Below are 14,313 nucleotides of genomic sequence, written 5' to 3' on the forward strand. Positions count from 1 at the left end.
CTCTCTCTCTCTCTCGAATATCAATATGAATATAAGTAATAATGGGACGCAATATGAGTGAATAGGATCAGTTCATTTCGTGATTATATATTCAATGGTAACTGTACTAAATTATTCCCATGTGACTGTACCCCAAAAGCAACATCTTGGCGGAAGATACATGCAGAAAGCATGCAGGTATGATTATATCACGCAAGTAATGTGTTTTTTTTAAAACTAAGTACAATTCCGTGTCACTGATTCAAGCAAGGTTAGTAATTGTAGGATTGTATGACTTATTTGTTCTTTTTAATGACGATCATTGAAGATACCTAGTTATGAACGTCAACGCCAGAGAATAGCCGAATAGTGATGAAAATAACATAGATCCCCGAACACCAGGTGTTCGCCTTAAGGGTAAGCATATCCCCTCTACCTGTAGCACCCGCCACTCACACAAGTATCATTAACAAAAGTAATACAAAAGTAATACAAGTGCCAGTGAGTGAGGAGGTGAGACAACGCTATGTAATTATAAAGGCCATAGCATGAGATAGCACAGCGCAATCTGTTGACAAGCGACGTGTCATATCTGGTGAGGTGAGGTGAAATTGGGTTCAACGTCGTGTCCAAGATTATTGCACTTATATAGCGACGTGCAGTGTACGTGTGTGCGCTTGCGTGCGTGCGTGCGTGCGTGCGTGCGTGCGTGCGTGCGTGCGTGCGTGCGTGCGTGTGGCTGCTTGTACTAGTCCGGACTGATGCCGATTTATAGTGCTAGCCAACGGAGATACTCAAGGCCCTTGTCCATTCTACGCAGCCTAGACAGGGAATGGGTCTTCTCCCAGAAAGCGCTGCCAAGTCGAACCCACCAAGAACTTTTCGGAGAATGTGAAGACTTCCCAACACTGCAGCCTTCTGCATTACCCAGATTGTCAGATGGGCTGAATTTCTGGTCCCGGGTACTCTCCCAATATCATTGAACAGATTTGGAGGCACCAAACCCAAGGCACCGAGAACAATGGGGAGTCGGCGAACAACTTCGTACTTGGGATGCAAGCTTGACATTTCGAAAGCGAGGTCTGCATATTTCCGATGTTTTTCCTGAATCTTGTCAATCACATTAATGTCAAAAGGGACAGAAAACTCAATAATAATAAATAAATGATTTCATTGGATTTATGAAAAAGGACAAGATCAGCTTTTTTGACCTGGATAGGTCTAAGGCTGTATACATGTCTTTTCCAAAGAATTTTGTATTTATCATTTTCCATGAAGCCCTCTACATATTCAAGGTCGTACCATGGATGGACCTCTGTGTCAAAACCACAAGCATGGCGAAGACGGTAATAAAATGATCGCGACACGCCATCATAGGGCTTAAGATACTGTATCTGTTCCAAAGCTGGGCATCCACGGACAATGTGTTGGACAGTCGAAAATCATTTATTGCATAATCTACATCTCATATTTACATTTTGATGCACACTTCGAGTGGGATATGGCTGGTCTTGAGCAACAAACAGAAAGCCTTCTGTTTCACTTTTCAGGCAGCCGACTTTATCCAGGTGAGGGAATCTGCAGGGTTGCTGATCTTCTAAACACACTGCACATGTACAACAGTCTGAGCCCATTTGATATGGCACTTTGCTTGGTTGACACCCATTTCTGTATCTTCCAGAAGTACAGAACCATCAACAAAAATCAACACTGACATTGAGATAATGTCCCACATACTTCTCTCGTTTAAGGAAACTGTGGAATGCCTTGTTTTCATGATGAAACTTTGGAATGCCTTGTTTTGTTTTGGCAGGGTTGCTGATCTTTTCAACACACTGTACATAAACGCGATGCAGTGGGCGTTCAGATAGCCTCTCCTGTACAAGTTACGTCTAGGCCGATTTGATATGGTACTTCGCTTTGTTGACTCTCATTACAGTACAGAACCATCAACACATCAACATTGACTCTGTCCCACATACCTTCTCGTTTAAGAAAACTGTGGAATGCCTTTTTTCCATCATGAGTTTTGACATGCTTCATAAGAGGATCATCAGATAAATCAATGTGTGTAAAAAGTGCATCATACAATTGTATCATGAACAACCTCCATGTTAATCAAGACACGCCCTCTCATTATGATTGGTAAATACAAGCCATTGAGGGAAGAGCGAGTGTGGTGGGATCTATTGTCTGACATGATTCTTCGTGTGAGGGTGAATTCTTTGTTTAACCCAATCAACAACACCAAACGAATACGAAAGGACGGGTACAGTATAAGTATTTGTGGCTTTGACTTTATTGCGAGCGTTCAGCTCTGAACTCCAGATTTTCTTAAGTCTACCCCCATCGTAGTATTTCCTTCATGTGGGCATTCTGGAGTTTATCCCTAACCTATGTGAAGATCTGAAGATAAAATGTCATCAGGCATATAAATTCTCATGAGCGAACTCTACGCCTTTAAAGAAGCATTTCTGATTTATGTGTATTGAATACGAATATAATCGGGGTGATCATAATACATACATAAATTATGTTGTCGTGGATATTTTATTAATATTGTCGTACCTGGTTGCCATGACATCTACACCTTGAAGGTATAATTGTAGTCGGAGGCGGTTTTCTTTTGCAAAGATAGAAATTTCCGAATCGATGAGGTTCTCAGAGGGTTCATCTTACGAAACCTTCTGTTGTTATTAGATCCAGAAAGCTATTGGTTCGGAGTAAAATATCTGATTTTAATGAGATTGAACATTAGTATTATATGGCTTAACCAATGCGTACATCTGATACTGGAAACAGTCCTTTAGCTTGCATGTACTTTAGTGATTTGAAAATAGATTTTATACTTGTTGAAATATGTCCGACATTTCTCTACATTTTAGGTTACTTTTCTGAACTGAATGCAAAAATAAGAAAAAGGTATCCGCCACCTTGGCAACCTGTCTCCAAAACTATAATCAAACCTTGTTATCCCAAGGGCTAAAATTCATTTTAGCAAAGAAAATGTCCTCCAGTGTTCAACACATTTGTCAACTGCAACAAGCTGAGCGCTATCCCGATAAAAAGATGCAACTCTAACCACATGATTACTGTCCTTCGTGAGCAACTCGTTTCATTCCGGAACAAGCCAATGAGTGGGGCGAGTGGTGACGAATAACGTCAATGTAGGTGATACGAGAGCATGTAGCTCTTACTGGCAAATATTGTTAAAATCTATTATCTCTCATGTCTCCAATGTCAGATTTATTCGCTATTTATTTCAGTTGCTGTTAGTTTTGAGTTCCTTTACACCTTCTTAGTTAATTGAAAGCAAATCATGCAGCTTTTCCTTTAACAAGGATTTTTTCTATTCTCACCAAATAGTGACCGAGTGAACACCGGATAACGCCAGTAAGGGTTTCACATTGTACCCATATATGGAATCGAACCCGGACCTTCGGCGTGACGAGCGAACTCTTCAACAACTACCGCTCCAGTTCACCAGGAATCCAATACATTTTCACAAATAATGTAAAAAGACATGTTTGAAGAATTTATGTTTTTATTCCATACATTGACCATGTTTAATAAACATTGCAGATACGCTATATTCACCTAGGTATTCTACCTTAGTCATACAAAAGCCAATTCTCAACCTCCGTAAATGATACCCCATACAGCCCTTGCATACTTCATGGGATGTAGACCGCCTCCGTGGTCTAGTGGTGGAGCGGCCGCCTGAGAGTGTAAGGTCCGGGGTTCGATCCCCGGCCGCGTCATACCAAAAGACGTTAAAAGATGGTACTTGTTGTTACCCTGTCTGACGCTCAGCATTATGGGGCTAAAACAAGGACTGGTCGGCTCGGAGTCAGTATACTGTGTCTGAGTGGGGTATTCATGTTAAACTGCGGCATGCTATCTCAGTGAGCTAGAACTATAAATCGGCATCAGTCCGGACTAGTACAAGCAGCCACACAAACACACACACGTACATGCACGTCGCTATAAAAATGAAATAATCTTGAACGCGACGTTAAATCCCATTTCACCTCACCTCACCTCATGGGATGTCAGACGTACTCTCTTCAGAGGGCCTTGGAACAATGTGTGAAGCCCATATCTGGTGTCACCCGCCGTGATATTGCTGGATTATTGCTAAAAGCGGCGTAAAATCAAACTCACTCACTCGTTCAGGACACGAACTACCATGGGATATAATACTCTTGCCACAGATGCCCGATCACCAGCTGTATATATACATTTGAATTTATAACTCTATCAAATTCATTTCAGTATCTATCTTGAAACCATGTAAAAATCAAATATTTGCACGGACACGTAAAAAGGGAATCAGATGTCTGTATGGTCTGTTGAATATCTTGTAGGCTCAATACAATATATTGTATTTGAGATTTGCAGTGATCTACTGCAGGAGTCACGAACAAAAACGTTTGAAATACCGAGAGGGTTGGACACTTTTGTTTTGCAGTATTGCAAGCATTGAGGTGTCATAAAGGTTTAGAGTCAGTAATGTAAAAACATCATGTCGAGGCATCATCACAACAATCATAGTCGCATCTAGTTCCTTGAATTTCGTTTTGCAAGTGAGAGTATCCCTCTTGGACAAAGTGGACAGTCCTTAGAAATGTCGTCCTCATGTCAGCCCATGCATACCGTGTCGTCGTTTCTCGTGCACCGTTATTGCTGTTGCGTAGCGGTATTTACAATCAATTTCAATTGAACAGCAAAACTACCTGCGGACTCGTATGAGTGAGTGAGTGAGTTGGGTTTAACGCCGTTTTGAAAAGTATTCCAGTTATATCGCGGCGTTTCAGCTTAATGTGGGAGGAAAGCTCCACGTGATGCAGGTCTCAGACGTTTACCACTTCGGTGAAACCCACGAGAACGGGTATGGTGCTGACAAACCTAGAAACGTTATCGGGGCGAGCCGGGATTCGAACCCACAATCATATATTTCTGGCGTTCCCAAGGGACGCAACTCTGCACAGCGAATAGCGACGCCCAAGACGACTGGGCCAACCGTGCACCGACTCATTTAGTAATCTATATATCTCGAATAATGGACGATCTATTAACTTGGTTGTCCCGGTGGTGATTGATCAGCATTATGGCCAAGGAGTGATACCCCACGCTACGCAAAGAGGCCGGCCCTAACTGAAGCAAGGCTGCAACTACCCTGCAAAGTGCATCGGATCGTTTTTTGTTAGTAACACTGAAGCACAGCAGGAACTCATAGATCTCGAATTGATGGTAAAACAAGTTATTTAAGGATTGACTGTATATGTTTTCTGTTCATTGAGGTATGAATCGAAAAACCGATGTGCAAACTGTATGAATCCGCGAAGTTTGCTGTTTCATTCATTCTCGGCCTTCGGTTTCAAAGGGTAGTTTGGACAATGAATATGCATGAACTTCGCTGAATGTCCTGTGCATGACATTACACGTGAGCAGAAAGGGAATTCCCTCGACTGTAATATTGGGATTCCCCGACATTCCGCAGTAATAAAAGTAGTGCGCCTCGGTGGGCGTGGCTTATTTTTTTTACATTCATTGGGAAATGAATGCAATAACACGTGACCAATTCAGCTAATAAGAATGCAGGAATGCGAAAATTTAATTATTTGACTTTAATATTGAACATTTGAGGAATGCCATCTGCACACTACAGGAGATCCACTGAGATTTGGGCGGTCGGGTAGCCTAGTGGTTAAAGCGTTCGCTCGTCACGCCGAAGACCCGGGTTCGATTCACGACATGGGTACAATGTGTGAAGCCCATTTCTGGTGTCCCCCGCCGTGATATTGCTGGAATATTTCAAAAGCGGCGTAAAACCATACTCACTCAATCACTCCACTGAGATTTATGCAGGAAAAAAGTCTGCACCTCAGAGAAGACAATTGACATGGGCACTGAGTTTGTTCTAGTTACAAAGAGACGAGGCCTTGAAGCGAACTTGAAACAAGGAAGTATTTTTTAAATCATTGCAGGAATTGTTTTATGATGCATCTGTATATTTCGTTTTTTTGTAATGACAACATCAGGGCGCGGAACTACAATTTAGTACATTATTGACCGATGGCTTTCCAAGCACAGGCTGCCAGTCTGTATCATTAAAGTATGGGGAATCAGTGTATAAGCAAGATGCCTCTCCACCTCTAATATCAACATGTCTTCATCAATGTACGATTCGGCATTGTTTATAGTCACTAAAAAGATATGAACAATACGTGATCTTGAAGTAAAGAGGACATCGGTAGTTGGGGTGTGTTGGTAGTGCTCAGTGTCATACTCGATAAAATATTTGATCATCCCCAGGATTTCGTGTTGACGAGATTTCACCGTATCAATGCATGCTGCTATGTCGTGTGAAAACTGATTCAAGGGTATTCATGGCACAAGAATATATATGTCAATACATTACATATACATTTTTACAAAGTTTTATCAATTTCAATACTTTAAAATCGGCTTTATATCACATGGATTAAATGAAGCATAATGACTGCCAGACTAGGTAGTATGGCAGGGGCAGATGTTGCAACTGCACAATGTCCAGAATCTACCTGATCAATCAGACAATATTACTGATTGATATATATATATATATAGAGGCATGGACAGGCCCCGAAGAATGCACTTCCTTTCAATGTCCAGTTGCACAACAAGTCATTTCGCTGAAATATCACCCAGATATTGTCGTTTGTCTCACCACATCGACTTTCAAAGTGTGTTGTCTGTATCCTCATATTGTGAACTTTCGTTTTTTAACTGCTGGACAAAAGAAAGTATGCACACTAAAAACTTACAAATGTTACCAAAATGTTACTGGGTTTGAAACAATCACAGAAACACTGCAAACAAAAGTCCAAGTCTTAACTGTGCTACCCGAGTCAAATATGTCACCATCGAATAGCCATTTTCTATTTGTTTCCGAGGCACGGGTAGCCCAGTCGCTGCAATTCGCTGTGCAGAGTTGCGTCCCTTGGGCGCGCCAGAAACCTGTGATTGTCGGGCTCGAATCCCGGTTCGCCCCGATTATGTTTCTAGGCTTGTCAGCACCATCCTCTTGCCCGCTGGTTTTAACAAAGTGGTAAACGCCTTATACCTGCATCACTTTCGGCTTTCCTCCCACATTAAGCTGACACGCCGTGATATAACTGGAAAACTGTTCAAAGCGGCGTTACACCCAACTCACTCACTCACTCTTATTTGTTTCATCAAAACATAAGTGTATATGTTCTTTTGCCAGGCAGAATAGAACAATAATGTATATCGAAGGTACCGTGTGACTGCAAATCTTCGATTAGCCGATGTGCAACTGTCCGCCATGGCTGGTTGTATTGCCCACAGGAACTGGGAGTCGTGTCAGTTGAAAAATGGAGTCACTTCATAAGCACAATAGTCATGTTTATGTATCAACATGCTGAATTGGACAACGGTTACATAAATACGATTTGTTTGTTTGTTGTTCTTTAACTCCACATTCATATTCAGCCCTATGATGGCGTCTGTAAATGATCGAGTCTGAACCAGACAATCCACTGATTGACATTTTTAGTATCGATCTACATAACTGGGATACAATGACATGCATCAACCACGTCAGCGAGTCTGACCCCCAATCTCGTGAGTCGCCTTTTACAACAAGACGGGTTGCATAAGAAGCAATTCTAACCGGGAAACTTCGCGGGACACATGAAATGTAAGTTGTGTGTATATGGACGCATATGTGTATAGATGTATGACATGTTTGAGATTGCCGTGAGTGTTTTGTATGAGATTGCTGCGAGGGTTCTGTATGAGATTGTTGTGAGTGTTCTGTATGAGATTGCTGTGAGTGTTCTGAATGAGATTGCTGTGAGTGTTCTGTATGAGATTGCTGTGAGTGTTTTGTATGAGACTGCTGTGAATGTTCTGCATGAGATTGCTGTGAGCGTCCTGTATGCTTACCTGTTTGTATGCTTTGAGCGGGATTTTAATGCGGATGTGTATGTGGGAGTGTGGGTGTGGGTGTGGGTGTGGGTGTGGGTGTGGGTGTAGTAATATACAAAGTTACAACTAATTTTTCTTTTCTTTTTTTTATATATTTTAAATGTACCATTATGTAATTAGTGTCTCGTAGGCCAACTGGCCGGGTGCTGTTTTTTTTAATGAAATGTTTATATGTCCATATATTTTGTACTGCAGCATGTGACACTCTAATAAAACAATTTTCTTCTTCTTCTTCTGTAAACGAGACGATCGGAAATCAATGGAAATATTACCACCGTCAATGCATCTCACGTCACTTTGCCAAATACAAAATTCATTAATGGACTGTACACCTACATGTACGCCCGACGCTCCCCTATTCTATCACCTCCCCTTAGCCTGGCGTGTCGTGGTACCGAATCCTGATTTCGTGGCCCAGTGGCAGAAGGATCGGCAACTCACTGTGAAATTACGTCCCTTATCTGTACGAGGAAATGGTTGTGGTGGGGTGTAATATAAGATTACTCAGCTAATGATCCTTGACATGTCATCATACCTGTGCTCTTGTGTTTCACAAATGTGAAAAACGTCACTTGGCTTTTTTTAAGTTGTCATTAATCTATCCTATATAACTGGAACACTGTTCACTGCGGCGAAGGAACCAACTCCCTAACTCACATTTCTGTTTACACCCAGACAACCAACTTTTACATTCACGTTTAAAAAATTAAAGATATTGATGTCGTTCTTTTTTGTGAAAGAAAGTTAAATAAGGTTTGATGTAAGCACCGCAAAAGGTCTAAACGAAGAAGTCTCGCCTCTGATGGTGCGATTGATTCGAGAATAACACCAGCATCTGCTATTAAGGGGATTTATTCAAACATGAAAAACGTCCATTGAAACATAATATTGATACATTCTTTTAACTGCAGAGATAGCTCGATCCTCCAAATGTCTGTTTCCCGGAGAAATATGTCCAGATGTGTGGTTGATCGAGTGGTCATTCAATCAGTCTCACCACTTTCAGGCCAGGGTGATGTATGTCATCCTCGCGGATCAACATATGGTTAAAGGAATCTGTCGCCTGTAATTAGAGTTGGCGTCCATCAACGGCTATATTGAAATGTGGCTATAACCCTTAACACTGCGGGATGATATCACCATGCTATGTTCACGTGGTACGTTCGTTTACCTCAGTCTTATAGCTGATTATATGCAAGCCAGTGTACGGGTTCGGTACGGATTACGAACTACTCATTAGGCATCTTGTCAACGGCATGAACATTGGCATATGTAAATAAAACAGATGCTTGTGTGCTAGTATTCATCAACTGGCTCTGTTAGTGTCGGCCATGTATTTTAACTATTTTAAATCTCCGTAATAACATGACGAATCGTGAAGTGCATGTGGGGTTCACTTAGGGGATGTCTTGTTAAAATTTCCATCTACCGACATTTCAGTTGTTTTTTCCATGACAACCACATCGCAAAAGCTATTTTAGGCGATTTAACTCCATTAGCAAAGGAAAATGCGCAAATATATCGTATATAGAAGTCCTTATGCAAGGGGTTTCTTCAGTAATTGTTTCGTTAACAATTTAAGTGGAGGAATATTGAAATAGACACATTGCATGTCACGTACAGGTAGTCGAATCCATTTGATGTGTTATTTCTTTAGACATCTTGACTTTGACAAAATATGAAAATATTTCATTCTATTTAACGAAAACCATTGATTTATAAACATATTTGTTTTTATTTGTTAACAAATGAACCCATTTCAACACCACACTCCTTCTGACGACATCTTGGTATTTTAACAGAACAAACAAGGTTTGTATATAAAGTTGAGTCGAACACTGATTTTACACCTTTACGAGCTTATTGACAAGAATATTATCACGTTTCGATCATATCCAGGAGTGACAACTGTAATTCACACGAGCGCAGTGCCTATAGCTGTCATTCATCTGTTAGCAGCGGGCATGTTGTTATCGGTGATATGAAGAGTACAAATAATACAATTGTATTTGTACAAGAGACACTTTCAGATATAAAGAGCTTCAACTCTCGTTGTGAATAATGGCTTTACCGGGGGTATTGTGAAACGGTCGTTGAGAACATGATCTCCGTCCAATGTATTGTGACGTTTGAGAGGAAATGAATCGGCATACTGTTTAGGAAGTCACGGTCTGGAGTGGGCTGATAACATGGTCTTGCCACCGTCCTTTTTGGCGTTAGTCCATGCACTGAATATGACGTTAATTGATAATTATTCATTTGAAACTTCGATTTGAAACTTATTTAAAAATAACTCCGACCTATTTTATTTGAAATTCGCATAACTTTGGAACTACTATTTTGGAATGTGTTTTGAAACTTTCATATATTCGGCTTTATGGCAAATATAGCTAAACCAAAGTCGTTCCTTTATTTATTCACAAGGCCACAATTCTAATTAAGGTACTCGGATACTTACAGATTTGATGGTTTTTTTAATTGTTTTGGTATTGATGGCCCAAAACTTCAGGTCGGAAGTTTCAATTATATATATTTGTTTATTTCCAATCGCGATTCGTCATAATTTGTGTTTTTAAGATACAACCGATTTTAATTATAATATTTTAAATTACGTATTTATATTGGTAGTGATACTGAATGATTTTTTCTTTTGACATTGTACTTACATTTCTGGTCGTAGTGTCTTTTTCACAATTCATCTTATAAGAAGGCGGAATCGTAATCCAAGCTCTTAGATAATATCTGGCCAAACATTAAACACCTAGATATGGTAGAAACAAACAGACTCAATAAGGTAGAAGTGTCTTGTTGCATATGCATTGCCTATTTACATGACATTGTACTTTCATTTATGGAAAGTGGATCACATTTACGCACAACCAAGTATCTATAAATGTAAAAAACTCCTTCCAACAACGTATTTAGACATTAATCATTACAAATGTATAGACAGTGTCTGGGGAATATCTAATATTTTGAAAGATAGCAACATATTTAATTTCATTCTGCAGCCATTCATGATGTAGTATCGCATCCTCGTTACTTAAAAGCTCAGAACACCGATTTGAAAGATACGACGTCAATAGCCTCAGATAGCATTTGCAGTTAAGTCGTACATCTGACAGACGTTATATACCCATAAATCAGAAGCATGTGTCTTTCCATTGAACTATAGAGTTGTTTTTTCAAATGGGAGCGAAAAAGCCTTAGTTCTGCGTAGTTCGCTTGTTTGTGTCTGATCTGATTTAAAACGGAATACCCTCCCAAATATCGTCATGAAATTTGTATGGTAATATTAGCAATTATTTGACGTGCTTTCCTTTTTAGCACTTTGAAATTTTTAAATTTGTATTTTCCATTCACTGTCAAATTAAAGTATAAATTTGAAGTGGTACAAATGATAATGTTACAGTAAGCACTGTTCAGTGTTGTTGTATAACAAGTTCTTCAGAATGTGGCATGTGGTCCTCTGTACTGAACACAGGTTATATATTAGGCGAAGTTAAGCAAAACAACATTGGTCGCGGAGAGTAGGTGGATGGGTGCCAGTGTTCGGCACCTTGACTCCATGGCTTCGGTCTTGCTTCACCCTGACACACAGGTTACATTGTAGTATCTTCTTTCGCATGGACTCTATTCAACCAGCATTGAGTGTGTACCAATGATGATGAGACGACCAATGTTGTTTAACTTTGCAAATCTGATATGTTTGGTACATGTATGCCATCGACAACGCCGATCATCAGAAAGAATATAAATAAATACCAGATTGCGTTTGGTGTGCTTTACAGTTGACATGGCCTGTATGACATGGACGATGATTCACACACAGGGATATATTTTGACCAACATTTAAGAAGCTTGTACTCTATAACATTCCCTGTCCAGGACCGAAGCTGAGGATTCCTTTCAGAAAGTACGGTGATCTGGCCGTCTTGCTGTTTTCTATCGACGGCCAGTTTTTGGTCTCGTCACTACAGAACCAGCTGCACGATCCCACTGTCTGCCAATAGCAATATGCGTAACTGGCAAATAGCGACCGTCTTGGTGTTAACATGAGCACTGCTTCAAATAAACAAACAGTTAACTTGCAGCAAATGTAGTTGTACGTTGTCTTATGACCGTCTTCGTCATGGAAACACGCGGTTATCGACATTTTCGAAGTGTGACGAGTGATTAAATTGGCAGGTATTAGAAAGAAGTTCTAAGAAGCAAGTGTCATCACCTCGCTGTAGGTAGTGAGTGCATAAATTATATAATGCCTTTTTCCAGCAATATCACGGCGGGTGACACCAAGAATTGAGACATCCCAAGAAGACAACGATTGATTGCACACCTTACGAAAAAAACACATCCAGTGAAAGTGTCTCTTCGTAGAAGGGTTCAAATACATCAACAACAGACATTTCTTTTCGTGGGGTAAAAGTAGATGATGGCATACACCATCCGAATTGTCATCACGCCGACTGTAACAGATTTCCTGCAGGGATCGTGGTAATTGCTTGTAGCCTTGGAGGCAAGTCCAAAATGAATCAGTTATGAGAATCGGTTCTGCACTGGGTTGTTGTGCCTTGGATCACTCATCCCTATTATGGTCAAGGGGCGGTCGGGTAGCCTAGTGGTTAAAGCGTTCGCTCGTCACGCCGAAGACCCGAGTTCGATTCCCGACATGGGTACAATGTGTGAAGCCCATTTCTGGTGTCCCCCGCCGTGATATTCCTGGAATATTGCTAAAAGCGGCGTAAAACCATACTAACTCACTCACTCAATATTATGGTCAAACAGAAAAAGGCTTCGGGGAGTCGTGAAACTAATACCAATGTTATAATATGTGGGCTTAGAATTGTTATTTGCAACACATTCAGCATTTCCACAAATTATGTATTAATGTTAATTATGTTCGCTCGATGCGAATTTGTTAACTACATCTACTCCCCCAGGAACAAAGGTTATTGATAGCCTATTCTGAATCAGATTAGATAAAAGTTAAGAGACATGAGAAGATGTGAGGTGAAAAGGGGTTTTACTTCGCGAATAAGATTATTGCATTTATATAGCGACGTTCATGCACGTGTTTGTGAGGGGTGGGGGGTGGGTGCTTCCATAATTCCGGACTACTGCCGATTTTATAGTGCTAGCCAACTGAGATACCATGCCGCAGTTGAACGTGAATACCCGACTCAGACATAGTCGAGCCGACCAGTCCTCGTTTTATCCCCTCAATGCCGAGCACTAGGCAGGGTAACAACATCTTTTTCCGTCTTTTGGCATGACGCGGCCGGGAATCAAACCCCAGACCTTCCGCTCTAGACCACGGAGGTGGTCGACATGAAAAAAAAAGTAATAATGATGAACCCTGTACGCCAAAGGAAATTTCATCGGAACAAAGCATGCGGCAAGTACTGTAACTCAGAAATGAAACTCTTTTTTCCAATTCTGGAACCAATAGTTATCGTTGGGTAAAAGATAATTCATTTTTTTACATGCCACTAAAACGATTGCTTGGCATATCAGTTTATCTCACATACCGTGGTTTCACAGTGCTTTCGCTGTGAGAAAATTAAAATCTTAAAGTGATTGATTTGCTTTTTGCTTTGAGTGCCTGAGTGTAGCTTTACACCCCTTTTAGCAATATTCCACCACTATCACGGCGAGGGACACCAGAAATGAGTTACACATATTGTACCCATGTGGGGAATCGGACCGGGTCTTCGGCATGACGAGCGAAAGCTTCAACCCCAAAGCTACTTCCACCGCCCCAGTTCACCCCAATCCAATTCGCTTTCACAAATAATGTAGAAAGACATGTATGAAGAATTTATATTTTTATTCCAAATATTGACCATGTTTAATATACATATATAAACATTGTAGATACACTATATTCACCTAGGCATTCTACCACAGAGATACAAAAGCCAATTCACATCAAGCGGAACCTCCGTCATTGGTCCCCACACAGCATCCTCTTGCATACTTCATGGGATGTAAGACATACTCTCTTCGGGGCGCCTCTTAGTTGGCTCTTGGAAAGGGACAACTATCCGATATAATACACTTGCCACAGAAGCCAAACAGCTTTACATGATATATGCATTTCAATTTATAACTATTAAATTCATTTCATCATCTGGTCTTCAAACCACGTTAAAGTAAATTATTGGCAAGAACAACTTAAACAGATCTGACATATATTCATAATCATTTTACGAGGAACGTATAATCTTTTGAGCATGTAACATCTTGTAGGCTTAAAACAACATGGAAATTTCAACCAGACATAAGTATATATGGTCAGTACTTTATGGCATTCAATCATTATGTCTTGACAGTTTGTAC

This window comes from Haliotis rufescens, unplaced genomic scaffold, assembly GCF_023055435.1.
Source record: "Haliotis rufescens isolate VD_foot unplaced genomic scaffold, xgHalRufe1.0.p SCAF_74, whole genome shotgun sequence".
NCBI classification, from domain to species: Eukaryota; Metazoa; Mollusca; class Gastropoda; order Lepetellida; family Haliotidae; genus Haliotis; species Haliotis rufescens.